The sequence below is a fragment of the Gopherus evgoodei genome, unplaced genomic scaffold, assembly GCF_007399415.2.
Source record: "Gopherus evgoodei ecotype Sinaloan lineage unplaced genomic scaffold, rGopEvg1_v1.p scaffold_104_arrow_ctg1, whole genome shotgun sequence".
Lineage (NCBI taxonomy): Eukaryota > Metazoa > Chordata > Testudines > Testudinidae > Gopherus > Gopherus evgoodei.
This window is the reverse complement of record NW_022059767.1, coordinates 23,261-37,922: the sequence shown is the minus strand read 5'-3', so window position 1 is coordinate 37,922 and position 14,662 is coordinate 23,261. Positions and strand designations below refer to the sequence as shown.

The 14,662-nt window shown below is 55.2% G+C and overlaps 2 pseudogenes; both read left to right on the top strand.

Annotated features, from left to right (window-relative positions):
• Nucleotides 1-921, top strand: LOC115639691 (annotated as a pseudogene).
• A 2,449-nt stretch (nt 922-3,370) lies between these two features.
• Nucleotides 3,371-14,227, top strand: LOC115639689 (annotated as a pseudogene).
• The last annotated feature ends 435 nt before the right edge of the window (nt 14,228-14,662 follow it).

The following is a 14,662-nucleotide window of genomic DNA, read 5'->3' as shown; positions in this document are numbered from 1 at the left end:
ATGGCAAACCAAACCAGAGCGCATGAGTTCATCTTCTTGGGCTTCCCTGGTAGTCAATATTTGCAGACCTTCCTCTTTTGTGCTGTTTTCCATGATGTACATCCTGACAGCCATGGGAAACATGGCCATCATAATCCTAGTGAGAACATGCTGCCACCTGCAAACTCCCATGTATTTCTTCCTCTGCAATCTCTCTTTCCTGGAGATATGGTACACCACAGCCTGCATTCCCAAGACACTTGCAGTCTTCCTGGGGACCAGCAGAACCATTTCCTTTACTGGCTGCATCACACAGATGTACTTCATTCTATCCTTTGGCTGCACAGAATGTTTCCTCTTATCCGTCATGGCCTATGACCGCTATCTGGCCATTTGCTACCCACTGCACTATAGTTCCATCATGAACAGCACCTTGTCTGCTTCGCTGGCCCTCTGCTGTTGAGTGTGTGGTTTCCTAGCTATTTGTGTGCCGCATATCTCATAACCAGGTTGTCCTTTTGTGGCCCTAATGTCATCAATCATTTCTATTGTGACCTAGATTCTTGGATAGTTCTCTCCTGCACAGACACACATCTCCTTCAGCTGGTAGCTTTCATCACCTCCTTCATTGTCCTCCTGGGCACCTGTATAGTAACTCTAATCTCCTACATTTTAATCATTTCCACAATAGTGAGAATTCCGTCAGCACAAGGACGGCAAAAAGCCCTTTCCACTTGCTCTGCTCATCTGGCTGTTGTGATTATCTGGTATGGCTCCAGCATTTTCATGTACGTCAAGCCTTCTGTACAGAACACCCTGGATCTAAACAAAATAGTCAACACTTTAAACACAGTTGTAACACCACTGTTAAACCCTTTCATTTACACTCTAAGAAACAAAGAAGTGAAGAAAACCTTGGAAAAGGCACTCACTGGTATGTAAAGTGTGTAGATGTCTTTGATTGGTATCTAGTAAGATATCATTAGAGCTGTTAACATTATTTCATTTGCATTGTTTTTTTAAGAAAAAACAATCTTTTCTCAAAACCAGAAACCCTTTTCTTTTTTTCTTTTTGTTGAAACTGAAAATTTTGAAATTCTGATATTTTGAATTTTTGTGTTCAGCTTCTTTCTTTCTTTCTTTCTTTCTTTCTTTCTTTCTTTCTTTCTTTCTTTCTTTCTTTCTTTCTTTCTTTCTTTCCTCTGTGACTCCTCAGCTTTTGAAAAAATACATAATGGCACAAAGAAAAAAATAATAAGTAATGAAAATAACCAAATCCCTGTATACCATTCACTGTATTGCATTTAGAACTGAAAATGGAGCTAGGGGGAAAAGATAAAAAAAAAGAAGGGAAAAGAGGGGAAATTCCAAAATATCAATATTTGGATTTTTCATATTTGTTTCAAAATGTTTTGCCAAAAAAAAATACAAAGCAAAGAGAACAAAACAAAAAACTAAATAAAAATAATTTATTTTTGGAATGAAAAATACTTTGAAATTTTGAATTGTTTCACAAATGTGGGTTTTTTCCCCCTTTTTTTCAACAAATTCTAAGCAAAAGGCAAAATGTAATATGTCTTAGGGCTTTTGAATATGTCTCCAGCTACACATAGTCTCATCTACAAGAGCTTATCTAAAAATAGAATTCCCATTCAACAGGAAATTCCAATATTTTGAAATTTGATTTTGTTTTTGTGAGATGAAATCTTCTGACATACTTAATTTTGATCTTGTTTAAATATTTTATATTGACTTTATCAATTCAATTTTTGTAATATAATATAATATAATGTAATATTAAAACGCGTCTATAATATATTAATTATTATATTATGTTATATTATTGACACAAAACATTTAGATAATTTCCTATATAATTTTTTGATGAAATCAATACATTTCTGCAAAATGTTGCAATTTAATTGAATCAGCATTATAAAAGGAAAAAAAATCCAACCAGTAGCTATATTATTTACTCCAAATGGCTGGCTATTTACACAGAACAGAACTTAAGTGGAAAACTCCTGTATTTTTATTACTGAAGTTTCCAAGTTCTTATGGATGAACTCCATTTAAAGGCAATTTTTAAAAGTATTTAGGCAGCTAAAGATATAGTTAAGAACCAAGGGCTAGATTCACAAAGAGTGTTAGGTGCCAGACTGTCACTTCAGGTACCCAAGTCCCAGAATCAGACCCCATTGGGATTCACAGAACCAGCACTCAGCTGTTGCCAAACCCTTTTAGGTGCTTAAACTCACTCAGAACCTAAGTTTGTGCAGTAGAAGTTCCTTAGGCACCTATGTTTTTGCCACTAAGGACATGTCCTGTTGTCTCATTCTCTGCGCCCGGATACCTCAGCCCCAGAGCAACACGTAAAAGGGGAGAAAATTGGCATTCCTTCACTTAACTTGCATGCAGAGTCTGATTTGGTAGGTGTGCTCAGAGCATAACTAATGCCACACAAAAGAGGAGGAAGTAGCCCTCCCTGTAGGGCACTTGGCTGGTGTATGGGAGACCCCTGGTTTAAGTTTCCCCTTTGCCTGATGAGAAAAAAGGATTTGAACAGAATTCTCTTACCTCTCTGTGAATGCTTTAAGCACTGGGCTAAGGGATATTCTGACGTGGGAGTCCTTTAGTCTCTTCTGGTGCAGTTGTTCCACTTTGGATGAATAAAGAGTCATTGGGCCAGAGGGCATGTGTACACACAAGAATGTCTATAGGCTGGTGGTTGGTAGATGCTCCCAGTATGTGGGAGACCTAGGATCCAGTCCCCCACTCTAATGACACCTTAATTATTTATCCAAAATGGAACAGCTTCACCAGGATAGAATACAGGAGAACTACATCAGACTACCCTATCAAACAGTGTTTAGAGCACTCTCCTGAGTGTTTGGAGACTCATGTTTAAATCCCTTCTCCCTCTCAAGTAGAGGAGAGACATGACCTAGTAGTTTTCCACATCGCAGATGAGTATCTTAACCACTGGGCTAAGGGAGGGGGCTTAAGACACCCCCTTGTCCTTGGTATCTGTGATGCTTCCCAGGATTGTGAAGCACCTTTCTATCACCTGCCCTTAGAATGAGGAAGTCTTGTCTGTGTCTATCTGGGGTCAGCTCCCCAGTCCCACCAGCCGTGGGACCCCATCTCTCCAGCAGGCGCAGGACGTGTACGGGGACACGCTGACAGGGGGATCTCGGGGGTAGGGGGATCTCGGGGTGACCCCGCTCTCCGGTCAGGTGCAGGAGCTGTATGAGGACGCACTGGCCGGGGGGCAGAGCTCGTTCCTGCTGCAGCAGAAGGGGCCAGGGGCGATGTGTTCAGCTGCTCCCTGGGGAATCTGCCCCACGGGTAGGAGGCAGTGCTGACCCTGCTCTACGTCTGCGAGCTGTCGATGGAGCCTGACGGTGCTGCTCGCTACATGCTGCCGACCGTGCTGCGTCCCCACTACACGCCCCATGGTGAGACCCACAGATCTCCCTGCCCCTCTCACATGCCCCACAATGAGACCCACAGCCCCCCCTGTGGCCCCGCTCCGTGCCCCACAGTGAGACCCACAACCACCCTGTCTTCGCTCTGCGCACTCTGGTGAGACCCACAGATCCCCTACCCCTGTCACAGTGAGACCCACAGCGCCCCAACACGTGTCCCGCAGTGAGACCAACAGAACCCCCTGCCTCTGCTATGCACTCCATGGTGAGACCCACAGATCACCCGTTACTCCTCTGCACCCTATACCCCAGCTGTTTGCTTCCAGCTGTGCTGCACCCCTTTGACATGCCCCATGTTGAGACCAGACCCATAGGCCCCATAGATCCCACATAGCTTGCTGTACCCCATAGCCCCCAGAACCCCAGCTACACACCCCACGGTGAGTGACCCCACAGCCCATAACCCCCTGATACCTCTATAGCCCCTGTTACATACCCCACAATGAAAGACCCACATAGCCCCCATAATGCCCCATAGGCCACTACTGTGTGCCCTATGGGTACCCTGCCCCATAGGCCTGCAATCCCTCCCCAGGGTGTGTAACCCACCCCAGCCATCCAGAAATCTCCTGATATCCCAGCCTAATATTCCCCCAGTATCTCATACTCCCCTGCTCTCCCAGGCCCCTGGCTCTCACCCCTGTGTCTCTCTCTGCAGGGTGGGACGGGGAGGATGTCACCCAGGGGGTCCCGCAGGTCCCCCAGCAGGAGCTGCCCTACTCCCTGAGCCTGAGCGCCACACTGCAGTCGCCCCACGGCATCAACCGCGTGCTCTCCAACTGCCCACTCACTCCCCTGAACTATACAGACGGGAACCAAACCACTGCCCAGGTAAGTGCTCACCTGGACGCCTGGATCCCGGCCATTCCCACTGGGAGGATGGTGCTGGGGAGGGCTCTGGGCTGAGGTGTGGGTGCCAGGGAACCAGGCTGTGGGCTGGAGGGAGGGACGGGGGGATTTTGGGTCAGGCTGGGGGGAAGGTCCCAGGTGAGTGGGTCCTGAAATGGGGAGCATGGGCCAGACTCTGGGTGACTGCGGGAGCGGGGGGATTGAACGACACCAACAGATCTGAGGAATTTCCCAGTTTCTCTGGGGAAAATCTGGACAGGCTGAAATCTGCCAGTTTGAGGAGGAAATCCCTGGGAGTCACTGGGCTCTGTTAGGCTTTAGTTTCTGGGATTTTCCCTCTCCTTGTTTCTCAGTGGAAGGAAATGGAGGTGGAGGGACCAGGAAAATTTCACCCCCAAATTGGAAAGATTTAGCTCCCCCAAAATGTCAAATGTTTGCAATTTTTCACCAGGAAAAGCCACTTCCCGCGTTGGCCTTTGGGGTTGTTTTTCCCTCTCTTCTTTCCACCGAACCTGGGGGCGCCCAGCCAGTGTTCCTAGGGTCAGCCTCTCATCCTGGCTCCATGCAGGGGGTGCTAAGTTGGGTGCAAGAGCCAGCAGGACCCTGATCCCTCAGGAATCATGTGGAGGTGACTGTGTGTCTGTCGCCCCCGGTTGTCACTAGCCCAGGCACCCCCGTGGTACAGGGACGTGGAGCTGCTGGTGTATTACGCAGAGCCACACAAACCTAGCGTGGTGCTGGAGGCCGGGCTGCCTGGAGCCAAGCGAGGTAGGGGAGGGGATTCTGTACCCAGCTACCTCTAGGCAGGGGCACAGAGGGAGATCTGTGGGGGTGAAGTAGGTGCCGAGTGGTGACATGAGATTGGGGAGGCACAGGGGGTTGATTGTGGAATTGGGGATGCTGGGGTTGATAGGGGTGGGTGCTGTGGGAATCCGGGGACAGGTGAGGGTGGGGGGACAGGAGTGGGGAGCCATGGGAGATCTGGGGATGGGGTGTGTGTGGAGGATGAGGGATGGGAGTGGGGGGCCATGGAGGAGCTGGGGATGGGTGTGTGTGGAGGACAGGGACAGGAGTGGGGGACCATGAGAAATCTGGGGATGGGGTGTATGTGGAGGATGGCGGACGGGTATGGGAGTCCTTGGGGGACCTGGAGATGGGGTGTGTGTGGAGGACAGGGGACAGGAGCGGGGGGCCATGGGGGAGCTGGGGATGGGTGTTTGTGGAGGACAGGGACAGGAGTGGGGGACCAGTGAGAAATCTGGGGATGGGGTGTATGTGGAGGATGGGGGATGGGAGTAGGGGGCCATGGGAGATCTGGGGATGGGGTGTGTGTGGAGGATGGGGGACGGGTATGGGAGTCCTTGGGGGACCTGGAGATGGGGTGTGTGTGGAGGACAGGGACAGGAGTAGGGGGCCATGGGGGAGCTGGGGGTGTGAGTGATGTGGAGGATGGGGGACAGAAGCGGGGGGTCCTTGGGGGAGCTGGGGATGGGGTGTGTGTGGAGGACAGGGGACAGGAGCGGGGGGCCATGGGGGAGCTGGGGATAGGATGTGTGTCGAGGACGGGGGACAGGAGCGGGGGACCTTGGGGGAGCTGGCGTTGGCAGGGCGAGGTGTCTGGGAGCAGGCGAGCACTGGGGAGCACTGCAGGTTTGGGAGGCACAAGGGAGAACTAGGGATGGGAGAGCAGGCACTGGGGGGCTGGGTATTGGGGGTGGGGGGATCTAAGACGAGAGAGGTAGGGTGAGGGACAGAGCAGTGGAGGTGGGTCTCTGGGGGCAGTTGGGGATGCGATGGGGTGGCTCACGGGGGCTCGACCCCATGCCCACTCCATTTGGGGGCTGGTCCTCATCTCACTGCAGGCTCCCTGATGGGCCACCCGGCCGTGATGGTGACTCTGCTCCCCAGCGTTCCCGAGGTGGTGCCAGCCCAGAGCCGGGCCGAGGAGTTCATCCTCCTGCTGGACCGCTCCGGCAGCATGGCGTGCCCCATGGACAGCAGAGACCTCTTCCACCAGCGCATCAACAGCGCCAAGGTACGGCCAGACGGGAGGCTGCGGTCGGTGGGACCGCCCTGGGGGAAGCTGCCGAGGCTGGCTGGGCCCATGGGGCTGACTCTCCATCCATCCGTCTGTCTGTCCCCAGGAGACCCTGATCCTGCTGTTGAAGAGTTTGCCCCTGGGCTGTTATTTCAACATCTATGGCTTTGGGTCTGAGTTCGAGTCCTTCTACCCATGAGTCCGAGGGGCAGGGTAGGGAGGAGGCTGGCTGGGTTAGGGAACAGGGCTGGTTAGGGGACAGAGGGTGTCTGTGGGTTAGGGGGCAAGGCTGGTTAGGGGTAGGGGGCTTCGGTGGGTTGAGGGCAGGGCTGGTTAGGGGACAGGGGCTTGCTGGAGGGTAGGGGGCAGGGCTGGCTGGGGGCAGGAGGTGTCTGGGTTAGGGGGCAGGGCTGCCTGGGGGCAGGGTGTCCCTGGCTTCAGCTATCCCAGCCCCAGACCTATCAATGTCTCCTGCAGGCAGAGCATGGAATATACCCAGCAGACCATGGCTGAGTCCCTGCAGCGCATCCAGCTGCTCCAGGCTAACCTGGGGGGCACCAAAATCTTGGAGCCACTACAAGCCATTTACCGCAGCCCCTGCTAGGACGGGCACCCACACCAGGTACCGGGGGCACTGGGGCCAGCTGGAGGGACCTCCTGGGGCAGGCTCGGAGAGTGATTGTGGGGCCGTGTGGTGATGTGAGGGGTCTCAGAGAAGTATGCGGGCTTAGGGGGACAGACTCATAGACTTTCAGGACAGAAAGGATCCCCACCCCCAGCCAGCCCCCTGGGAAGGATTATCTGCAGTAACTGAGCCCCCCCACACCCAGTGCACCATCCCTGCCCATGGGGTGTTTGCTCCCAGCTGTCACGTGGGCCATACGCCATCACAGGCCCCTCCTTGCCTGTTCCTGCCATCCTGCTCCCCTCAGAGATTGTTCCTTAACTTCCAAGTGGGAGACCCTGAGAGAGGGGATCGGAGAGGGGTTGGGGGCTCTGGAGGACAGTCGACAGGGGCCATGGGGTTGCTCGGAATGGGACTGGGACTCTGGGCCAGATGGGGGGGAGGGGGCAGTGCCAGCGCCCCTGGGGGTGTGAGCAGGGCGTGGCAGGTAGCAACCCGGGGGGAGGGCGGGTGGGCGCAGGCGGGAACCTCTGTATAGAGCTTGAAGGGGCAGCACTTTGTGCTGCACCCAGCTCTGGGGGTGCCCTGCAGCCTGTGGGAGGCAGGAAGGGCACACATGATGGGATCAGGAGGAATCTTCCGAAAGGTGCCCACAGCCGTCGGTGGGTTCTTGTCTCCAGAGGTGGGTGAACAGGTGATGGGTGGGGGTTGGGGTCATGCCTGGGGGTTGGGGGTCACAGAGATAGGCGAGAAGGTCAGCAGTCCCCATCTGTCAGCCCCTCAGGAGAGATCTCTGGGAGGGGAGGGATGGGGCCGGGGGTCTCTGGGAGAGTCAGGTCCTCTGGTGAGCTGCTCCTGTTCCCAGTGGGGAGGAGGTGTCTCTCGGGGGGCTGTGGTCCCTGGTTCTGACAGCGTCTCTCCCCCACAGCTGTTCGTGTTTACGGATGGGGAGGTAGAGAACACCCAGGATGTCATCACAGAGGTGTAGCGTCACCGGGGGACCCACAGGTAATGAGGATGCCTCCCCCCACCAGCCCTGTCCCCATTAGCATTGCCATCATGTGGACCCCTCCACCATAGTCCTCAGCATCTTCCAAACCCTTCACCTCACTCTGCTCCCCAGCCCTGCCAGCATGGGGAGCCCTTCCCCCAAGCCCAGCCAGCCCTACTGGCCCCTCTCCAACTGTCCTGTCCCCCTCTCCCAGCACTGGATGGACCCCACCGCCTCTGCACACACACACACCCCCGAACTCTATCCCCCCTGCAGGTGCTTCTCCGTTGTCGGGGATGGGGTTTCCACAGCTCTGATCAAAGGCATCGCCTGGGCAGCAGGGGGCAGCACCGAGTTCATCACTGGCCAGGACCACACGCAGCCCAAGGTGAGAACCCAGGAGTCTGGGCTCCCAGCTCCCCTGCTGTAACCCACCAGCCCCTACTCCCCTCCCTGCAGCAGGGATAGAACCCAGGAGTCTTGGCTCCCAGCTCCCCCACTCTAGCCCACTAGACCCCACTCCCTTCCAGAGACGGGGATTGGACCCAGGCATCCTGGCCCACCCTGTGTGTGCCGGTCTCTCCTCCAGGTGCTGTAATCTCTGAAGCGGGCCCTGCAGCTGGCGGTGACCGGGATCTCGCTGAGCTGGGATCTGCCCCCTGGGATGCAGGCACAGCTGCTGCACCGGGGCCCCGAGGTGATCTTCGCTGGGCAGCGGTGCCTCATCTACGCCCAGCTTTGCAGGCAGCCCCCGGTGAGAGAGCGAGACCCCCGCCCTGGGGCACACTCATGGCTCAGGGTCAGTGACTGAGCCAGGAACCCCACAGTCCCCTCCTGGGTGATAATGCTGACCCCAATGATGGCCATCAGGCTGGAGGTCCCTATGCTACCCCAGCCCCATTGAGCTGAATGGTAATTGATAACTCTGACCCCTAACAATGGCCATTGGGCTGCAGGTCTCTGTACTAGCCAGTCTGCAATGATCTCAGGGCAGGTCTACACTGCAAATTGACATCGGCACAGCTGCACCATTGTAGCACGTCTGGTGAAGACACTCTAAGCCGACGGGAGAAGCTCTCCTGCTGACATAGTGCTGTGTACACGGAGGGCTGAGGTTGGTCTAACTAAGTTGCTCAGGGGTTGGATTTTTCATGCCCCTGAGCGACATAGTTCTACCACAGTATGTAGTGTAGATGAGACCTCAATGGGAATCGATAACTCTGACCTCTAATGATGGTCACTGGGCTGGAAGTCTCTGTTCTACCTCAGCCTCATTGAGCTCAATGTGGATTGTTAACTCGGGACCCTAATGGCGGCCATTGGGCTGCCTAGGCCAGCCCCCCCAACTGGTGTTAATTGGACGTATTTTCCCTCTTTGTTCTGTAAGCTGGGTCTAAGGGGTCCCAGGGCATCTTCTCTCCTGTCGCATTCCACCTCTGACTGCCTTTCTTTGCCTGCAGCCCCCAGACACTCCCATGGAGGGCATCACCCTGCAGTATGGCATCCAGGACCAGACCTACAAGGAGAGACTGCATTTCCCCCTGCAGCCACAGGATGGAGACAGGTGACAGCAATGCTCCCTAGCTCCCATCCCCACACCCCAGGCAGCTGGGTCCTGCCTCCCTCTCCCCCACCCCACATCCCCACCCCAGTGGAACAGAGATGGGATGGGACCTGCCCCCCTGGCTCCCAGCCCCCCTTCTGTGACCACTAGACCCCACTCCCTTCCCGGCACCAGGATAAAACCCAGGAGTCCTGGCACCCACTCCCCCATCTTCATCCCACTAGATCCTGCTCCTCTTCCCACAGCAGCTGGAACCAGGCATCCAGGGCTGACCCCAGCACAGGCTGCCTGTTCACCGGCTGGCGGCCAAGTCGCTGCTGCTGGAGCTGGAGGGGGCCGTGGGCACTGGGTCAGAGGGGGCCCAGCACCTGGCACTGGAGACCAGTCTGAGCTCGGGGGACATCTGCTCCCTCACGGCCTATGTGGGGGTGGACACGGAGCGGGGGTAGCCGGTGCTGGGGACGCTGGCGAGACGGGATGTCCCACTGGCAGGTAACCTCCGAAGGAGTCGGGGCTCCTGGTGCCATGGAGGACCCAGCATGTGGGAGGAACTCGGGGGGGGGGGAGTGGGAAGGCACCAGCAGGAGGGATGGCGGGAAACTGGCACCAGGAAGGAGGGGAATTCCGGGAGGGATCCCAGCACGGGAGGATCCCAGTGTAAGGGCAGGGAGAACACAGAAGCATGGGGGGCATTTTGCTTATCGGGTAATGTCCCTTTGCCCCTCTCCCTGCCCCCCTGACTCCCATTGGGCTGTGCTGCCCCTCTCTGTTCCCAGGCGATGGTGACCCCAATCCTCACACCCTCAGGGCATGGGGAGAGCAGGGGTGCTGGCAGGGTGAGACAGGGAGTAGCCCACAGGGCTTGCCCCCCACACCCTTGCTGGGAGAGTGGGACCTGTGCTTCCCCCCAGACAGATGGACAGAGACAGACAGGCAGGCGGAGACCCAGAGTCAGGCAGGGACAGAGACTGAAAATCAGACAGATGGACCAAGAGCGGGACAGTACTGGAGAGACGCAGAGAGAGAAACAGATCCAATCAGACAGACCAACCAACCCAGACAGTTACAGGGACAGGAGGGGCAGGCGCATCACTGTCTTGAGCAGACCTGCCTAGCGGGGGCCTCTCTCTCCCCAGCATCCTGCCCTCATCCATGGGGTGCAGCACCCACCCCTGCATCCTCTGGGGCTGGAGGAGAAGTCCCGGCTGAAGAATGGGGAGAGAAGAATGGGCCTGTGAGGACTGGATCTGGGGGTCACAGCCAGAGGGAAAGGGACAGGAGCTGGGGAGATCCTAGCTGTGATGGAGCTGCAGGGAGAGCAGGATGGGGCTGGGTGTGTGGGGGTCCCAGCTGGGGGAAAGGGAATGAGGAGTATGGGGAAGGGGTCCTAGGGTCCCAGCAGTGCATTGGCTCTAAGTGCCTGGGGAGGGGGGATTTCTCTTCCCTCCCTTGGCTTCTCTGTGTCTATTTGTGTGTCCGTCTGTGTCTCTCTCTGTCCATCTGCTCCCTAAATTTAGATTTCATCATGGAATATATGGAGATGATAGACTGCGTCTCGATAAGGGAAGTCTCAATAGACCGTATCTACGAGCAGCCAGCGAGCAGAGTGCGCCTAGCCGAATCGAACTACCGCAGCGTCTTCTGGCGCCTGTCCCGTGACTTGCATGTGGCACGTGAGTACCACTGCCACAAGTGCCTGCAGCTCTCCAAGTCCAGCACCGGCCATCTCCTCCCTTGGAAGTGCCTCTCCTAGCTCCGTGGGGGGGGCGGGGGGACGACACAAGGGCAGACAGTCCTACAGTCAGGGGCACCCGGCACCTTGAAAGAGGAGGGGGAGATGGGCTGGGAGTCAGGACTCTGGGGGTGGGCAAATGCCAGGGTGACGCTTCATCGGGTTAGAGACAGGTATGCCCGGAAGGTCACGGAGTTGTGCAAGTATTTAAAAACTACATAGAAAACGAAGGAAATTCCTGGGCAAAAAACCTTTGTGTCGCTGCAGGAGGGGGAATTCTTAGCTGTTTTTTTTTTTAAGTGTCTTGAAGCAAAGTATCTCGAAACAAAATGAATAAAAAAATAACGAAACCCCCAGGCAAAAACCTCTGTGAAGCTGGAATTTGGGGTGTGAGTTTGTATCGGTGAGCTAAGAGTGTCTGGGCGGGTGGGGGGGGATCAGGAGTTTTTAGTAACAGAAATGTCTCTGAGCAGTTTTCTCTGAAATAAACACAGAGGGAAATTTCCAGGCAAAAAACCCTTGTGAAACTGGGCCTAAGCCTGGATGTTTGTACAGGCGAGTTCAGGGGCAAAAGTCTATTGGCACATTCTGGTTTATAAATGAAGAAACCCACGAAAGGCAGAACTTTTAAAGTGAAGGTTCACCTTAAAACCTGAATTTGGAGAGTCTGGAAATACAAAGTTACTGTAGCCCAGATAACGTTAGCTCTGCCCCATAACCCTGGCCAATACATGGCTATAATATCATATAGACTCTATAACATCCCTTTGCCCACTACCCTTTTAGATGCTTGTGTCTCCCTCCGGACGTAGGTCTGTATCACAGGTTGTAGTGGGGGATGGTCCTGGGATCAGATTGTTTTTGAAAAACACCCTGGGTTCGTGGAATTAATGGCTGGGCTGGGACATTCACAGGGAGTTGAGTGCCCGTCTCCGATTGAAAGTAAATTGTCATCTCATGGATACAAGAAGGGGCAGAGTTAAGGATGTCTGTGGTGGGGTTAAGGGTGCAGAAGAGCAGGTAAAGGGTGCCCATGGATGAGGTAGTGTTAAGGGTGCAGAGGAGCAGGTTAAGGACACCCCTGGAGGGACAGAGTTAAGAACACACAGAGGGTTACAGTTAAGGTTGGCTGTCCCCCAGCCTGGACAGGCCATGTTGCTGTTCTGAACCCACAACCCTTTACCAGCCCCATCTGGTCTCTTTCCAGAGCGGGCACCAGAGGAGTCTGCCTTACTGAGGCTGGTGTCTCTGCAAAATGCTGACAGTTCGTGGGACCTGGACCCCCGGCTGGCTGCCGTGCTGGGGGTGAGCGAGACCGATGCCAGGGAGAGGATACCCAGGGAGGTGAGCAGGTGGAGGGAGGGTGCAAAGGAGAGAGGAAGGGAGAGATGAGGGGGCAGGTGCTATGTATTGGGCCTCTTCTCTGCTCCCAGATGAGGTTGGGGGTGACCCAGGCTGGTGGGGGGGAGTTTGAGGGTGATTAGATTAAATGACCCCTGAACCTGGAGCCCGGTGGGCAAGACAGGCCCAGATTGGGGGGCTGGGAACCCCCTAATGGGGTCGGAGCATTGAGTCAAGGGGGCCAAGGGCCAGGTAGAGGCGCCCAGGCTGGGCCCTTTGTCAGGCCGTCTCCCTACCCCCAGGCATGGCACTGGGCATCTGGGTAGGGGGTCCACGGTGCTGGAGTGGGGGTGCTAGGAACACTCTGAGTCGAGAGGGGGATGACTGGAGTGGGGGGGTCCCTAGGGATGAGAGGTCAGGCCAGGCACTGACTCAGGCTGTCTTTCTCCTGCCTCCCTCATGACATGACCCCCAGCATCTGGGTCACGGTGCTAGCCGTGGTCTGGCTGAACGACCGGGCCATGGGGCAGCGTGACGACTGGGAGCTGCTGGAGGCCAAGGCTGAGGGTTGGGTGCGGGTGAGAGGAGGTCAGGGAGGTGGGGGGCAGGGACAGTGTCCAGGGTCTCAACTCCCAAGATCCCCTGCCTCATGGGGCCCCTGAGCCTGGGCCCCAGGAACCTCCATCCTCACCCCTCTCTCCCCATGGCCCACAGCAATGACCCTGCCCCCATGTTCCATAGCCCAGCCCCCTTCAGGGCCCTGAGAGCCTGTGCTCCATGGGTCCCAGGGCCCCCATCCCTGAGATTCCTGCCTTCCAGGGCCCCACAGCCCAGCCCTCGAAAGCCCCCATCCCCAGCCTCTCCCCATCCCAATCCCAGCATCCTTCTTGGGTTTCTGTGCCCCACCAACAAGGACCTTTACTTCCCAGCTTCCCAACCCCCATGCCAGTCCCTCACATGCTGTGAGCTCTCTTTCCTTTGCCCCCAGGCCCTCCCCTTGTTCCCTGAGCTGGTGTCTCTCCATTGACCCCCTTCTCATTTCAGGGGCCTGGCTGAGCGAGTGCCTGGAAGCTGCCAACGCCCTGCTGGACTGCAGCGTTGGCCTTGCTGTCTTTGGGCTCTGAGCCCCCCTGGGATCCCTGTACCTGCTCCCCACACTACCTTGGGCATTCAACTTGGAGCCCCAAGAGCCAACAGGGGGTGCAGAAGTGGCTGCGCTGACCTCGCCCTGCATGAGCCATCCAGTGCAAACCTAGTCCCATCTCTGCGGAGTTCAGCTATTGGACAGACAGACAGACCAACAGGATCTTTGCTTGTCCAAACGCGACCTCATTTTGTCATAGTGCCAGATTTCTCTTCGCTAGACAATCCTGAACGCAAGCAGGAGCGCAGTGATTCACATAATTCTTTATTTCCTCTCTGTCTAGGTCTGGACTGGAGCTGGTCAGACATTTTCCAGCTGAACAGTGTTGTGTTGGCAAATGCGATTCCGTGGTGAAGGCTGAAAGGTGGAAACAGGCAGCAGATGAAGGAAGCTTGTCCCATGCTGCATGTTGTGAATCCGTCCCCAGTCACCAGCTGCTGAATTCTCTACCACAGGAAGAAATGCTTAAAACCTGACGATCCATCTTGACAGTTAATGCTCACGCTGTGTCCATCCTGGGCATCACGGGGCCCTTCTCAGGACATCCTGAGACTCAAGCAAACGATGAAAAACATCAGCTGGTTAATTTCCTGGAAGGAAAGTGCTATTTTTATCAAGAAACTGCAGGAGCGTAAGGAGGAAACAGTTTTCCCACTTTATGCTAACCAGCCCTGACCCCCTTTGAACAGCTTTCACCACATGACTCTGTGCTGGGTCACGTCCCGATTTCAGCCTTTCTGTGTCTGAGAAGGCAACTCAACAAATTCAATTAATAGCACCTGGAGTCCAGTCACAGCTACCTGCCCCACATGGTGCAGAGACTCTGGGGAAGGATTAAGATACCAGGTAATTGATTTAATTGCCTTAAGCCCTGAAGGAATGCTGCCCTGGGACTGAGATTTCCCCAAAGG